At 34.6% G+C, this 16,515-nt stretch overlaps 1 long non-coding RNA gene across 3 annotated transcripts; it reads left to right on the top strand.

Annotated features, from left to right (window-relative positions):
* The first annotated feature begins 308 nt into the window (after positions 1-308).
* LOC110939734 lies at positions 309-4,295 on the top strand. 3 transcript variants are annotated; one of them, XR_002592424.2, is made up of 10 exons: positions 309-616; positions 700-776; positions 1,146-1,268; positions 1,513-1,650; positions 1,733-1,823; positions 2,030-2,460; positions 2,577-2,655; positions 2,743-3,582; positions 3,676-3,830; positions 3,924-4,295. It is a non-coding gene; the product is annotated as an uncharacterized LOC110939734 (long non-coding RNA). The 3 variants fall into 3 exon arrangements; XR_002592423.2 differs by having other exon boundaries at positions 1,495-1,650; XR_002592419.2 differs by having other exon boundaries at positions 310-616; positions 1,507-1,650.
* Positions 4,296-16,515: the final 12,220 nt, after the last annotated feature.

The following is a 16,515-nucleotide window of genomic DNA, read 5'->3' as shown; positions in this document are numbered from 1 at the left end:
TTTTCATATAAACCTCAAAAATAATATATTTTCAAGATTATCTTAGAAAATATTTATTTCACCCAAAAATAACATATTCTAAATCTTGTTTAAGAAAATATATATTTTCTCCAAAAATATTATATTTTCTCCAAAAATATTATATTTTCTAATTTATCAAGTAAGTGTATATATATCTATATTACTTTAATAAGCATATAGGAAGGGCAAGAATGGTCATTTGCCATTGTACAACCATTTTAAACATATTATACAACCTTTAAAGCATAAATGTGTTGAAAAGTTCTTTTAACATCATCTGGAATCCCGCTCATCTCATTTGGGCGGCCAAACAAATTTTGGGCAGCTGAGATGTGGATTCAAATTTTGAATCCCTTACTCATCCCAATCCCAAGACACTTATCATACGCATACTCTTCACATGCTTTTCTGTTCCTATTCTTTCTTCTCCCAGAGAAACCCTAAAACACAAATGAAGTCAGATTTTGTAGATTCCAATTACTTCTCATTCTCAACAAAATCGACTTCTCATTTTATCAAAATCACCCCGGAATTATTCAACGATTTGGATGAACAAAGATCCATCCAACTCACATCCAAGTTCCGAAAACCCAAGGTAAGTCCGACATCCTTCTGATTTGTCTAGGTCACGCCCTTCAGTTGTTGAATCCCATGTTTGTGTTTGCTCTAAACTTGCAGATCTAGGATTTAATTTCATGTCTGGATTAAACTGATTAGGATGACAGATCTATAGTTCGTGATTGCACTTGGTTGAGGTAAACTACTTTCTTTATTCTTCTCCGACATCAATATTTCGTTTTCAATTTCAACTACTTGATTTATTCAACGCTTTCGTGCACAAACCCTAGCTTTTCGATGTGTATTGTGACATCTGTGTGTAATTTAGTCGTTACGGTGCCTAAATATCAGTGAAACACTTCAGATCTGCTTTTTAGAAGTTGAATTCATGTTTTTATTGAAATTTGTTGTTGTAATGAACGCGATTAGGTCATTTGAAGCGAGAATACCTAGGGTTTATTTACAAGATTTCTTGATTTTTGTTTAAATTTATAGGCTTTTTTATGTGTTTTTTTAGGGAGATTTGGTTTGGTTTTCGGTTTCTTTGACTGTGGTTTTTTTGCTAGGGTTTCGAACAGTGCGAGGTTATGGCGTCTGCAGATGCTGAGCTGGAGCGACTGCTTAAGGAGACAGGGAAACAGTTATCGCTTCCTCATGATTATGTTGATGAACTTCTTCATGTTCTTGATGTAAGCTCTTACTGTTTTGAATTTTGATTATGTTAAAAAAAGTTTGGTTTTTTATTCATGATTGTTGGTACATTAGAAGTCAGTAAAGTTTGTATTTTGTTGTTTAAATGATCAGTTTCTTTAGTTTTGATGTGGATTTTTGTTTGTTAACTTTATTTGCTAAAAATGTTAGAGAAGACCTAACTGGCCTTTACCGACCAGAATTTAACCGTAATTAAATGTCTAGAACTTTTCTTAGTTACAGCCGGAGAACTTTCGTGGAGGAGAATGGTTGAATAAGCTGGCGATGATGAAGACAGTTCAGAAGGGCACCGTGAATCTGTGAGTTAATACACCTCTCGAAATCTTCAGTTTGAGTGGATTCGCTCAGATGTTATTCCAGGTAATGTGTTCCAACTTAGTTTAACACAACTAATACGAATCCATTGTTGTACGTCTTCATCTATCTACATTTTGGGAATTAGGGTTTCTATGTGGAGAAGAAACGCATGATTGGTGGTTGGATCTCATAAAAGGAATGAGTTGTTGACAATAAGACATGAATCTGATGGAAAGGTATGTGTTTCTGTTTTTCACTAATACCCTTTTTTGATTTAGAACTTGATTTTCAGTGATGCTTATCTAGATCTAAGTCTGTTATTAGTGTGCGGAAGTTAGAATTACAACAGTTGGGTTCTTTTTTTAACCTATTGATCTGATTCAAGTGGGTGGTGATAAGAATTTTTTTTTACTTTTTTTTATTTTGGTCAAATTATGGGTAGGGGGAGAGTTGAGCTTAAGAGGATTGAAAACAAGATAAACAGGCAAGTGACTTTTGCAAAAAGAAGAAATGGACTGCTAAAGAAAGCATATGAACTCTCTGTACTTTGTGATGCTGAGGTGGCTCTTATTATCTTCTCCAACCATGGGAAGCTTTATGAGTTCTGCAGCACCTCCAAGTACACTTTTTTACTATGTGTTTGTGTGTGCTTTTGTACATCTGAGATGGGCTTTGTGTTTCTTGATGTATAGATATATAATCATGTGGTTATTTGTTAGTTTAGTGTGGTTTGTGTAGAAGAAGATTCTCAAGTTGGAATGTCGTTGTTAGGATCACACTGGTTGAATCTGAAGGTTCCGGAGCCTGCTCAGGCGTTGCAGAATCTGCCGGTGCATCTACAGGCAGATATAAGTATGGAAGCCATGAATCAAGGTATACGTATAAGTTGTTATGTCTTTCTTATGCGTCGATTCTGATTTGTGTTAATTGTTTTCATGGATTGGTGATAATCTGGATCTAAACCTTTGTGTGTCAACTGCGAATGACAGTCAAAAGGAGAAAAACGATGTTCAGAAGGTGGATATCTGATTTAAATATTGTGATATACCTTCAGTGAAAAGACTTAAGGTATTTGATGACATTACATTTTTTGGAAATCTTTTGGAATCACACATGAATAGAAAAACAATTTGTCCTCTTGTTTGTGAATTTAAGGTTCAGGCGCGTCCTCGAGCTATCATTGGTGGACAAACAGTTGTATCCAATCACTATCCGCTCTGTTCAGGCAGGCTGCGCCTCAAGAGATTTGTAAAAAACGTTCTTGATTTGGGCCCAAACCAACAACCAACCAAATTAGACCAGTTGAATGTGACTGATTTTGACAAAATAAAATCCAGTCAAAAAAACCTACCTACAGTTTAAAAAAAACAACAATACAATTGACTAGATTTGCTGGGTCAACTGGATTGGCAAAAGCGGTTTGTTTTGACGTTTCGATAAAGATAGTTCATGATATTGTGCAGATACATTTTCTAAAAAAAATAATAGATATAAATAACAAATTTTGTTTACACGTGTTCCACATTTTTTGGTCTAATTTGGTATTGATATCGATTGTTAATAGATATGTCGATTTTTTTGGTCTTTTTCGTGTAGAGGGACTCTTTCCACTATGTAACATTTTTCTTTAAATGTGTTACACATAACAAATTTTATTAACCACATGGACCTGCAATACCGACCCGGTTCCCACCTTACCCGAACCACAGGTACAAACCAGTTTCAGAACCGGCCGAAGAAAAAAGAACCGAACCGGATCCACCTATACCCGGTCAAAACCCGGACCTGAACTGGCCAAAAACTCGAACATGCCGGAACCTGTTCCTACTCGGAACCAGTACCTACCCGGTACCAATTCTAAAAAAAAACCTGTTTTGTGCCCCTCTGATATTCACAATTGAGCATTTGGCCGGTGAAGTGAAACCAGTAGAATGTGATGTCGGTGACAACATTCCTGGTGGCGCAAGAAATATAGACGGTATGATGATTCTCAAGGTATTTGCTTCTCAACTATTTTAATCTCTCTGTATGTATGAATTGTGGGCCCTGTATTCGAAAATAATCTTAACTACGAGTGCTATGTGACAGGCAAAGAAGACGTGGAAAGAATCTATGCTGAATTGTGTGCCCCTCTGATATTCACAATTGAGCATTTGGCCGGTGAAGTGAAACCAGTAGAATGTGATGTCGGTGACAACATTCCTGGTGGCGCAAGAAATATAGACGGTATGATGATTCTCAAGGTATTTGCTTCTCAACTATTTTAATCTCTCTGTATGTATGAATTGTGGGCCCCGTATTCGAAAATAATCTTAACTACGAGTGCTATGTGACAGGCAAAGAAGACGTGGAAAGAATCTATGCTGAATAAGATAGTGCAGCTGACAAAAGAAGGTTCAACAAAGGAAACCTAAGCTTCAAATGTGGTTGGATCAGTTTGGTGAGAATTACAGCAGGGTATGATGCAACCATCAATGAGATTGAACTTTTTTGCTTCAAAAAGTAGCCGAGCCAAGCAATATACACTATATACGCTTCATACAGTACGGTGGCTGTTGAATGGAGTATTGGTTTTATAGCATATATTCTTTTATGTGGGAGAAGGCCCTTTTGGGCCCGAACTAAGTGCCAGATTTTTCGGGTTGTTTTAAAAATCCATTCAAGTTTTAATGAAATACCGTGGCCTACGTTATCCTTTTGAGTCTAAAGTATTTTGTTAAATGTTTATCAAACAAATAACCTAGGAAAAGATTAACGACTACTCAAGCATTGACTATGTGACATCCGATTTGTTGTATCGTGCTACTTAAGTTTTAGGTTTTGATTATTTTGAAATGATAAGAATGAATTTTGTAAGCCATTTATGGATTAGAAATACAAATGATGTAAAAGTGCCACTCGATATTGGGACACATGAACTATAGTCGCTCTACTCTTTGTAAAGCTATTCTACTATGTTATCTTCATGCTCTAGATTATGATGGGACATAAAAGTAGAGGTGGTCAAAATAGGTTTGGGTTGAAACATGTTAGTTTTGGTACATGTCAGGTTGACCCATCCCCTTAGGATTAAATAGATATTACCATGAAATTTGATTATTATTGTAAAATTTGATTATTATAAAATTATCCTTACAATAACATTATTTTTGAATAAAAGCTATGTGCATAAAAATTAGGGGGTGTTAAACGAGTTCAACCTGAAATTGACCCGAACCCGTTTAGACTAAACCTAAACCCATGGATTTCGTGTTAGATTCATGTCGTATTTTCGAGTCGTGTCAGAAATTCACACCCCTAATAAAAATAAATGACATGTAGCTTGTTTGACCCCATTCTTTAAGGCAAAAAAATTTAGATTTTAGTTATGACCCAACTGAACTGAACCTTCTCATGCACACCCTTAGAATTACTAACAAGTATTGTGTTTTCCGTTGCATCGTGAATTTGGTTTTGGTTATGGCTCAAAACCGAACCGCCCCGTACATAGCCCTAAACAAACCAACCTAACTGATATGTTTCCCGCCGCATCGCGCGGGTAAATGACTAGTATATATATATATATATATATTTCTGTACTTAAAAATAATACATTTCCTTCTTGTCAAAAATACTATATATTTTTGTAACACTTGTAGAAATCATATTTTCGTTCTCTTGGTTTCCAAAATACTGTTTATCAAAATATACTTATGGATTTAATTCTGGAACATTTATGTATGTTATATTCCTTGTTCGGTTTCTCCAATTTTTTGGTATAAATTATATATTTATTATATTGGGATTTTGGTAATATTTTGTGTTATATTTCTTGGTATTTTGGTGAGTTGTATTATTTCAAGTCCTAAAATAATATAACTAATACACATAATATACAAGTAATCACACACATGGTGACATCTACATATTTTCTTAAATACATATTTAGTACTTTTATTATCAAAAACCAACCTCCAATATTTGTAATTCTTGTAACAAAAATTATGGCAAACTTGATAGGAAAAATCATGGTTAAAATTCACTTGTAAATACTTGTTTGAATATATTTTTCTAAGTGTTTAATTTCTAGAAAAATTTTGCCATAGTTTCCCCTTAAAAATGGAGGTTTCCATGCTTTCAAAGTATATCATTTTCTTTTAAAAATCATCACAATTCATCAACAATTCAAACAATACTTACCAAGTCCCAAAATCAAGCCATTTACACTACTTCATGAACTTGAAAATTTATAAAAATTGGTAGTAACTTAGTAGAGTGTTTAGTAAGCTTAGTTACCCTTTAAAGTGTGGTTATTTGTTTAAAAACATCATTCTTGAAGATTTTAGATCTTTACAACTTGTAAAATGATTTTCTGAAAATATTTCTTTTTGAATTTTTCTTGTTAGTAACATGTTTCTACACTTGATTAATCACTAAAAATGTGATTAGTTTCTTTAAAACTCTTGTTTATGTAAATCTTGTAATTTAATTTAGTTTCTTGAGAAAACTAGTTTTGAAATCATTCACTTACATGATTTATATTACACTTTGATCATCATCATTCAAGAAAAACACTTCATACTTCAAGTTCATGCTTACATAAAGTATGATCATCTTGGTTTTTCACAAGATCATCCTCTCATCTTGCTAGATCATGTGTTTAATCACAATCTAGCAAGTTTCATATGATGTCTAACATCATAAACACAAACAATCAACAATCAAGAAGCATATAAACACTTAAACAACATAGATCATGATGATTTAGAGCTTTATGTTAGTGATTAGTGTTCTTCATGATTAGTTACTTATATCATCTTTTAACCAACATAACAAGATGTAAAATAGGATTAGGAGGATCTTACTACTAGCACAAGGCTAGGGATGAGATTCAAGAAGAAGATGATGATGAACTTGGTGGTTAATAGCTTGTGAGAGAGGTCCTTCACCTTCCAATGGCTGCTAGCTTCTTTACCAAGCTTCTTACACCTTGTGATCACTAGAGAATGGATGAAGATGAGGTGAAAATGGTGGTGGTGGTGGGTCTTGTTCTCGGCTGAGACTAGAGGAGAGGAGAGGAAGAGTGAAGTGTTGGTGTGTTGTGAAGGAAATGAGAGTTATGGTCTCTTGGTTAACTTAAATAATCTCCAACATCATTTAGACCAATGGTTCCAATGTTTACTAAAGATCTAACATAATCTATTAAACAATAAGATAAAAAATCTTGGGTGGGCCACACCCATTGTAACCGTAAGTTGAGGGGGGGGGGGTATAAGTTGCTTTGTAATGGGTAGTTGTAGGTCCGTTTTTCTCGGTGGATCCGATACGTAACCTATTCCCTGTTTATCACAAACACGATCGCGGGTGCGGAATCCCCATGACGGTGCAAACCAAACACAAAGTAGAACACACGCGTAACCAAAGATTCAATATCTGTTGATTAGGGATGAGTACAACCACAAACATATACAAACTATGTTTACAGACTCTCACTCATGGAGTTTCACAGTGGTCTCATGAACTCATGACTAAACTGACTAACAACTTAGCTATTTATACTGACCAACGGCGAAAACCCTTTGGACGAAAACCATGTGTGACGAAATCAGGGATTTCGCCACACACAAAATGACGAAAACAAAAGGAGTGATTTCGCCATATCCATTTTAACGAAAACATAGATTTCGTCCAATATGAGTTTGAGATTTTCATTTGACATCATCATGACATCACTACGGAGATGTCATGGTGATGTGTCGGCGGGACAGGTCAGCGGCTCTCAGTGCTTCGTGTGTCGATCTCTGGGGCGCACGACGGAGGAATGTCGTGACGTCGGGCTTAAGCCGAACCTAACCGGGTCGAACCGAGTCAAGTCGAACCGAGCCGAGTCGCGTCCACAAAATATGTATCAACAGTAGTAAAGTTAGTTGGTTGAAATCTAAGGGTTTAGTTAGTGTATAAGTTGTTATGAAGTTATAATAGGTGTTATGATGTTCGGGGACCATAACTAGCTTGGAAATGATAAAACAATGCTTCTAGTTAAAATTTGATGTTTCAGGTAGTGTCCGGTTGTTCGGTTGGTTACTGGTTCGTTAATGTAACGCCCCAAAAACCGGTTATTAATTAAAATAAATGAAAATGAACAAAAAGTAACCTAGTTGATGGGTTATGATAAGAAATAAGTTAAAAAATTGAAATAATGCTTGAATTAAATACTTATCAACTTAGAAGAGGGTAATGTGTAAAGTTCTAATAATAAAGGATTTATAATGGGTAAACCCACAAACACACACTCTGTGCGTGGTTTGGATCGATCAAACAGGAGGGGAACAAGGTGAAACCCTTGTTCTCCAAATTCAGCAAATTGAAGTGGAAATTCAAGGATAATCCAATGCATGAACTCCGATTTACACTCATCTAAACTCGATTATTGAAGTGGTAAGCTTAATTTTTCTGAAATCACGAATTGTAGAATGAGGGGTTCAACCAATCTCGATTTCTTGTACCATATATGGGAAATCTGAGTTAGAATTTCCTCCTAGAACAAGAATCACGTTTGATTTTAGGTTGCATGAAAGATTGTAGTGAAAACCCACTTTGTGAAATTGTGTTATGATTAAGAAGATCATAATGATTGTGATTGTATGTTACCTTGATATATGATCTACTTTGTAATGCTTGAATGTTAGATAAATTGATGTAGGAGGAAATAATTATGCAAAATTAGAATAAATATGAATGTTGGGTGACGATGAACTAGTAAAGATGTGCTTTAGAGACTTGTACCTTATACCTTAATTATGATGCCTACCAAGTGTTTGATGAAATGCCTAAGAGATGAATTTATGAGTAACTTGGAAAATGGTAGAATGAAGTAGATGAACTAAATGAATGAATGAATGTTGTAATGTAGGCGTGAAGGAAGAAGGTACAAGCACTAGGAAAACGGAAGGCACGCAAGACCGAGTGCCAAAATCAAGCCATTTACACTACGAACTTGAAAATTTATAAAAATTGGTAGTAACTTAGTAGAGTGTTTAGTAAGCGTAGTTACCCTTTAAAGTGTGGTTATTTGTTTAAAAACATCATTCTAGAAGATTATAGATCTTTACAACTTGTAAAATATTTTTTTTAAAATATTTCTTTTTGAATTTTTCTTGTTAGTAACATGTTTCTACACTTGATTAATCACTAAAAATGTGATTAGTTTCTTTAAAACTCTTGTTTATGTAAATCTTGTAATTTAACTTAGTTTCTTGAGAAAACTAGTTTTGAAATCATTCACTTACATCATTTATATTATACTTTGATCATCATCATTCAAAAAAAAAAAAAAAACACTTCATACTTCAAGTTCATGCTTACATAAAGTATGATCATCTTGGTTTTTCACAAGATCATCCTCTCATCTTGCTAGATCATGTGTTTAATCACAATCTAGCAAGTTTCATATGATGTTTAACATCATAAACACAAACAATCAACAATCAAGAAGCATATAAACACTTAAACAACATAGATCATGATGATTTAGAGCTTTATGTTAGTGATTATGTTCTTGATCTTTAGTGTTCTTCATGATTAGTTACTTATATCATCTTTTAACCAACATAACATGATGTAAAATGGGATTAGGAGGATCTTACTACTAGCACAAGGCTAGGGATGAGATTCAAGAAGAAGATGATGATGAACTTGGTGGCTAATAGCTTGTGAGAGAGGTCCTTCACCTTCCAATGGCTCCTAGCTTCTTTACCAAGCTTCTTACACCTTGTGATCACTAGAGAATGAATGAAGATGAGGTGAAAATGGTGGTGGTGGTGGTGGGTCTTGCTCTCGGCCGAGACTAGAGGAGAGGAGAAGAAAAGTGAAGTGTTGGTGTGTTGTGAAGGAAATGAGAGTTATGGTCTCTTGGTTAACTTAAATAATCTCCAACATCATTTAGACCAATGGTTCGAATGTTTACTAAAGATCTAACATAATCTATTAAACAATTAGACAAAAATCATTGGTGGGCCACACCCATTGTAACCGTAAGTTGACCGGGGGGTATAAGTTGGTTTGTAATGGGTAGTTAAGTTAGTTGGTTGAAATCTAAGGGTTTATTAGTGTATAAGTTGTTATGATGTTATAATAGGTGTTATGATGTCCGGGGACCATAACTAGCTTGGAATTGATAAAAACAATGCTTCTAGTGAAAATTTGATGTTTCAGGTAGTGTCCGGTTGTTCGGTTGGTTACTGGTTGGTTAAGGTGCTAAATTATGCAGTTGAGGGTGCTTTATGTTACCTTTTGTGACAGTTTTGATTCTCGACACTTAGGAAAGCATTCTGGACCGTTTAACCATAATTCTGCATAATATTAAGTTGTCTAAAAGCTGATTTTTGCTGAATTCAGCAGAATTTTGCAGTTTATGTGAGTTTTAGGCACTTTCCGGCACTTAAACTATCTCTAGGAAAGCAGTTTTATGATCCTTACTTTCCTAAACACTATACTAGTGTAACTCTTGGTTTCTGGCCCATTCTGTGTCTCAATACCATGTCTGTCTAAGTACTGAACTCCCGTCAGTATTTCTGATTTTTCTGATAACTGTGCTTACTTTGTTTCGTGCAACATTTGAATCAATAAAGTGTTGCATGCAATAATGATATGACATTATGCAATATGTGATACACATGTATGTATATGACAATAATCAAAAAGCATTCATGTCATTAATTTAAATCAGCATAATCATTATGTTACTAATTACTGTTTAATTATGTACGGATACATGAAATTTTGACAGTTGTCACAAATACCACCCAACCGCAACAAAACTTTAACTTTCATGACATGGACCCGAATGTGTTTTCGTACACAGCTTACTTGAGCGGCTCTAATCCCTTCATTCCAACCCCTTACAGCTTTACCCCATTGGGCGCTTCACAACCATCCCAAGAGCAAGCCGAACCCGAGGTGGATACGGTGCCGGAGCCGCAACCCGAACCGGATCGCGAGACATCCAAACGCGGTAGAAGGTCACAGAAAAAAGGACGTGAACGCTCCTCGTCGTAAGCATAGTTACGTTGTTTGGATGAAGGACGAGGAATACGCATTGGCTCGGGCGTGGCTCAATGTTTCGGAGGACACCAAAGTGGGTAAGTGTTATAAAACTACTCGTCGAATTTATTATTTTTCTTAACGTATCACTTATTTTTTTATTTTTTGTAGCAAATTTTCAAACCGGTCCAGAATTTTGGAACAAAATTCGTGAGCTTTTTTTAATGCGATGGGAAAAGATTAATATCGTGACAAAGATTCCATCTCTAGCAAATGGACCGATCTCAACAACAAATTTCACCAATTCCAAGAAGTTTATCAACGAAACAAAGATAACTGGCCGAGCGGAGGAGGTGACGTCGAAATTTTAACGAGGGCTATGGATGAGTGCGAGAAAACTAGAGGCGTTTTCACGTACTATAGATGTTGGGAGCTTCTATAAAATAGTCCAAAGTGGGTTAGCGTAACGACCATAACGTCTAGTAGTAGACGTAAAGCTAAACGGTCGAAAACATCATCCTCGGTTGACCCAGAAACACCAACTTCCGATGCGCGCACCGTCGACTTAAATGTTGTTTTGGACGATGACAAGGAAGATGAAGAGTTGTCCCGACCTCCCGGTAGAAGAAAAGGAAAAAAACCGGTACAGTCGTCTTTCGATAATCTCGAGTTGAAGGGAGATTTCGAGAAGATGAACTGACGTCTCCAAGACGTTCGAGACCTCGGTCACAAGCGTTGGGAGACTATGCAAGAACGAGTCTCCGAAAACAAAAAAATTTAATGAGATGCAAGCAGCAAGGCAAACGGAAAAGCACATAGAGTTTTTGTCCATATCGATCGATCACCTCCAAGGCGACGCGTTGATCGTTGCGCAAATGAACCGCCAAAAACTTCGGGAAAAATACAGCCTTTAGATTATCATCTTTTTTTTTAAGTTTAGTCGTTTTTTTATTTCCATTTTTTTTAAGTTCAGTCGTTTTTTTTATTTGAGTATTGTAATCTTTTTTTATTTAATGAAGTATTTTAGTTTTTAATTTAAAAAATTTAATAATTGTGTAATGATTGGATGGGGCGTTATTGGGCATTATTCCACTACGCCCCTTTTGTAAAAACGCCCAATAATGCCCCTTGCTGACTGGGCTGCTACATGACAGAAAACGCCCAAGGATGGGTGCATTATTCACCCAAACCACTACACATTTTCTATGCGTAAACAAAGTTGTTTTTAACTTTTTTATATTTTGCAGGCATATATTTATTCATATCTTTATATATAATAAAAGAAACCACTTTAGGGACATTTGTCATCATATTAGACCATCTCTTATAGATAATTATTATTTTAATTTAATCTCTTCTAATTAATTATAAATAACCTACTAAATATTATTAGTTTAATATCTTATAGATAATTATTATTTAGTTTAATCTCCTTCTCATTTATAATATTATTTATTTGAATTAATTATTGAACGTTTTGTTTAGTTTGGTATCAAATAGATTTTACGAAACTTAAAAAAAATAACTAATATTATTTATCATTTATACATTTATACATTTACGGAGTTTTAAATAAAGGGTTAAATCTATTGAGACCTCGTTAACAAATTTTGCAACAACATGATAATCTATTTTTATCACGAAAATCAAACTTTGTATTAATATATTAAATATTTTTTTATTTTCACTATACAAAATTACATTTACTCGACCCATGTAATACATGAGGTTTTTTAAGATATAACTTTTTATTATTTGATACACAAAATTAGATTTATTCAATTCGTACAATACACGGGGTTTTTTAATGATATATATTTTTTATTATTTAGGATAGAAAATTACATATATTCAAACCGTATAATGCGCATATTTTTAAAGATGTAATTTTTTTTATTATTTGGTATATAAAATTACATTTATTCAACCCGTGTAATATACGTGGTTTTAAAGATATAACTTTTTTATTTGGTATATAAAATTACATTTATTCAACCCGTACAATATGGTTCTTATAGATGTAACGTTTTATTATTTAATATATAAAATTATATTTATTCAACCCGTGCAATATGGTTCTTGTACGGCCCAACAATTAAACAAAATAATATTTAGTAGAAGAGTTATCTATAATTAAGTAGAAGAAATTAAATTAAATAAGTTATCTAAATATTATTTTTTTAATGTATACTTCTTATTTATAATATTATTTATTTGATTTTATATATCATAAGACAGACACCTACTTTTTATATGTAATATACAAATTTACACTTTTTCTTTTCAATGATGTAATTATCTCTAATAAACTTTAAACCTTTACCATAGTATATATAATGCTAGACATAAAATCAAAAAACATTTTGGATGACATCAATAACTTAAAACATAATATAATTATATGTATAATATGCACTTTTTAATAAAATAATACCAAACAAAATTACAAATATAAAATCATTGATTTTACTAATAATAGCAAAGTCATAATTTTTTAAATTAGATTTATTACTGGTTTTTTTTTAATATAATTTATATTTTATCACTCAAATGGTTGGTTATTTGCTTCTTGAATAATATGTTTAACCAATATATTTTCTTTTCAATAATCATCTCCGCAATTACCATATCTATTGCGTACCGAGTATATCCAATAGTTTTTTTAAATATAATTTTCTTATTATTTGGTATATAAAATCATTTTTATTCAAGCCGTGTAATACAAGAAGGTTTTTAAAGATATAACTTTTTTTATTATTTGATAAACAATATTACTTTATTCAACCCGTGTAATACACGTGGTTTTAAAGATATAACTTTCTTATTATTTGGTATATAAAATTGCATTTATGTAACCCATACAATATGGTTCCTATAGATATAATTTTTATTATTTAATATATAAAATTACATTTATTCAACTCGTGCAATAAAGGTGGTTTTTAAAGATATATTGTTTTATTATTTAGTATATAAAATTCATTTATTTAACCCGTGTAATACACGGGGTTATAACCTAGTTTAAACTAAAAGAAACTCTTTAACTAGTAAAACAGATAAGTCAAGAAATATAATCAATCAAGGAGTGATCATTTAGACTTCAATCCACCTAGCTAAACAATAACATCATATATTTTTTTCATAATGAGATCTTTAACTAGTGAAAATAGAAGAAGTTTAAGCTCATCATGGTTAATCATATAAACGAGTAGTTGCACGGGTGAGACTAAAGAAGATTTGGTGTGGCGAGGGGTGTCTGTTGACCCTCCAACCACCAAAAAAACATTTCTATTAATAGGGTGTCCAACGTCGTCACTGTCTTATTTTCTGAGCCTCAAATTGTCGATAGTAGGCAGGATACATGGCCGGCTATGATGGTGTGTGGGGAGGACTTTCGCACAAGGCCCGTGATTTCGAGGAGCATGGGATTTTTTAAAAATTTTCGATATATATGTAGAATTTGGTAATCAGAGAGCTGCAACTCTGTATCCTTTTTTTATTAATTAAATAAGATCGATCATACATATATGAGGAATAAACCAGCAGAAAACAGGAACTAACTAGAACAAACTACATCTAATAATAGATGATAAAATTAGAGATAAGGATGTAGCTATCAATATCATTATCCAACACTCCCCCTCAAATTGGAGCGTGTAAGTCTTTCATTCCCAACTTGACAAGTAAATCTTGAAGCTTCTATTCCCAAGCGGCTTAGTAAGTAGGTCAGCGATTTGAAGTCTTGTCTCAGCGTACCTTGGTTCTACTTCCTTTGATTCAACTCGTTCACGAACGAAATAACAATCCATTTCCACGTGCTTTGTTCTTTCGTGAAACACCGGGTTATTAGCTATGTGTCGAGCAGCTTCGTTGTCACAAAATAAAATAGTACCACCATGTTGCGGCTCACCAAGTTCTGTCAGCAACCAACGAACCCACAAAATCTCACTAACTGTTGTTGCCATAGCCCTATACTCTGCTTCTGCCAAGGAACGAGAAACAACGGATTGTTTCTTTGACTTCCATGAAATTGGCGCTCCTCCTAGCAATAACAGATATCCGGTCCTTGAGCGTCTCGATAGAGGACAACCAAGCCAATCGGCATCACAATAAGAAATGAGTCTAGTTCCTCCTTCTTTTGGTAGCAGAATCCCTTGACCTGGAGTCACTTTGAGATACCTCAACACCCTAATGGCTGCTTCCATATGACTTTGACGAGGATCAGAAACAAATTGACTCAATATATTAACGGAATACGTAAAATCTGGCCGAGTTGCTTGCAAGTATAGTAATTTCCCTACTAAACGCCGATATTTGTTTGCATCAGTTTTATGTTCTTTCTCCCCCTTACCAAGCTTCAAGGTTGATTCCATGGGAAAAGGACTGGGTTTACATCCAAGTAACCCAGTATCTTGTAAAATATCGAGTGTATATTTTCGTTGACTTAACACAATACCTACTTTTGTTCGGGCTACCTCAATCCCCAAAAAATATTTTAACGGTCTGAGATCTTTGATACTAAAAAGTTCATGAAGCTGTGATTTTGTACGTTGTATTGTTTGCATGTTGTTTCCAACTATAAGTACATCATCAAAATATATTAACGCCGCCACAAAAATTGTTCCAGCCTTATAAAGAAACAGTGAATGATCAGCTTTGGATTGGATAAAACCCATCTCTAATAGAACGGTAGTGAACTTGTGATACCAGTTGCGCGAAGCTTGCTTGCGCGAAGCTTGCTTGAGCCCATAGATAGACTTTCTTAATCGACAAACTCTAGTCTCATTTTCTTCCAAGAACCCTTGAGGAATTTTCATATAGACTTCTTCTTCTAGGTCTCCATGCAAAAATGCGTTGTTAACATCCAACTAATGGATAATCCAGTTCCGCTTTGTTGCCAAAGAAAGTAGAGTTCTCATTGTAACTAACTTCGCAACCGGCGCAAATGTTTCATGATAATCCACCCCTTCCATTTGGGTGAAACCTTTGGCAACTAATCTCGCCTTGAACTGTTCAATACTCCCATCAGGTTTATACTTGATCTTGTATACCCATTTCGAGTCAATCGCTTTCTTTCCAAGAGGCAACGGTTCAAGTGACCATGTCTCATTTTGTTCGAGTGCTTTTATCTCGCTTCCATCCAACGCTCATCCTGTGAAGCTTGGTAAAAAATCTTCGGCTCATCATGGCTTGTGATGGCCGCAAGAAAAGTTTTGTGAGCAACACTAAATTTATCATTAGAGATATAATTAGCTAGAGGAGGTACCGTGGAGGATGCTTGATTGGAAGACGGGTGTGCGTCGTCGACAGACGGTGGAAGCTTCACATGGTAATCTTTCAAGTGTTGAGTTTGCGTTTTGACCCTTCGATGTCGTTCTTTTTCTGTGTCATTAGATTCTTGCTGATTATTATTGTTGTGCTCATGTGTTTCATGGTCAGTATGTAATTCATCTTGCATGGAAAAGGTTGGTACATGAGTATTATTCTCAACCTCATGCATGGAGGAGGAGTTACGTGGAGGTGTACCCACTGCGGGTTCATTACCAGATGACTCATCAGCCATTATGGGTCCTTGGGTTTTGTTCACTTCATCTTCATTACCTGACAATTCTTGGCTTATTCTAGTATTTGTTTCAAAATAAGCTTGATATTCATCAACAATTTCTTTGTCCCTTTTAGTTGTAGGAGGCCTATTAATAGAAAACGGGAAAACAGTTTCAAAGAAAAATACATCTCTTGAGATGATAACCTTTTTCTTTTCTAAATCATAAAATTTGTATCCCTTGGTAGCAAAAGGGTAACCTAAGAAGACTCCGGCCTTTGCCCTTGGTTCGAATTTATCACCTTTAGTATCAGTATTTCGAAAATACGCCAAGCACCCAAAAACTCTCATGTGATTATACATCG

Source organism: Helianthus annuus, chromosome 5 (assembly GCF_002127325.2).
Source record: "Helianthus annuus cultivar XRQ/B chromosome 5, HanXRQr2.0-SUNRISE, whole genome shotgun sequence".
Classification (NCBI taxonomy): domain Eukaryota; kingdom Viridiplantae; phylum Streptophyta; class Magnoliopsida; order Asterales; family Asteraceae; genus Helianthus; species Helianthus annuus.
This window is presented reverse-complemented; position numbering and strand designations above follow the sequence as displayed.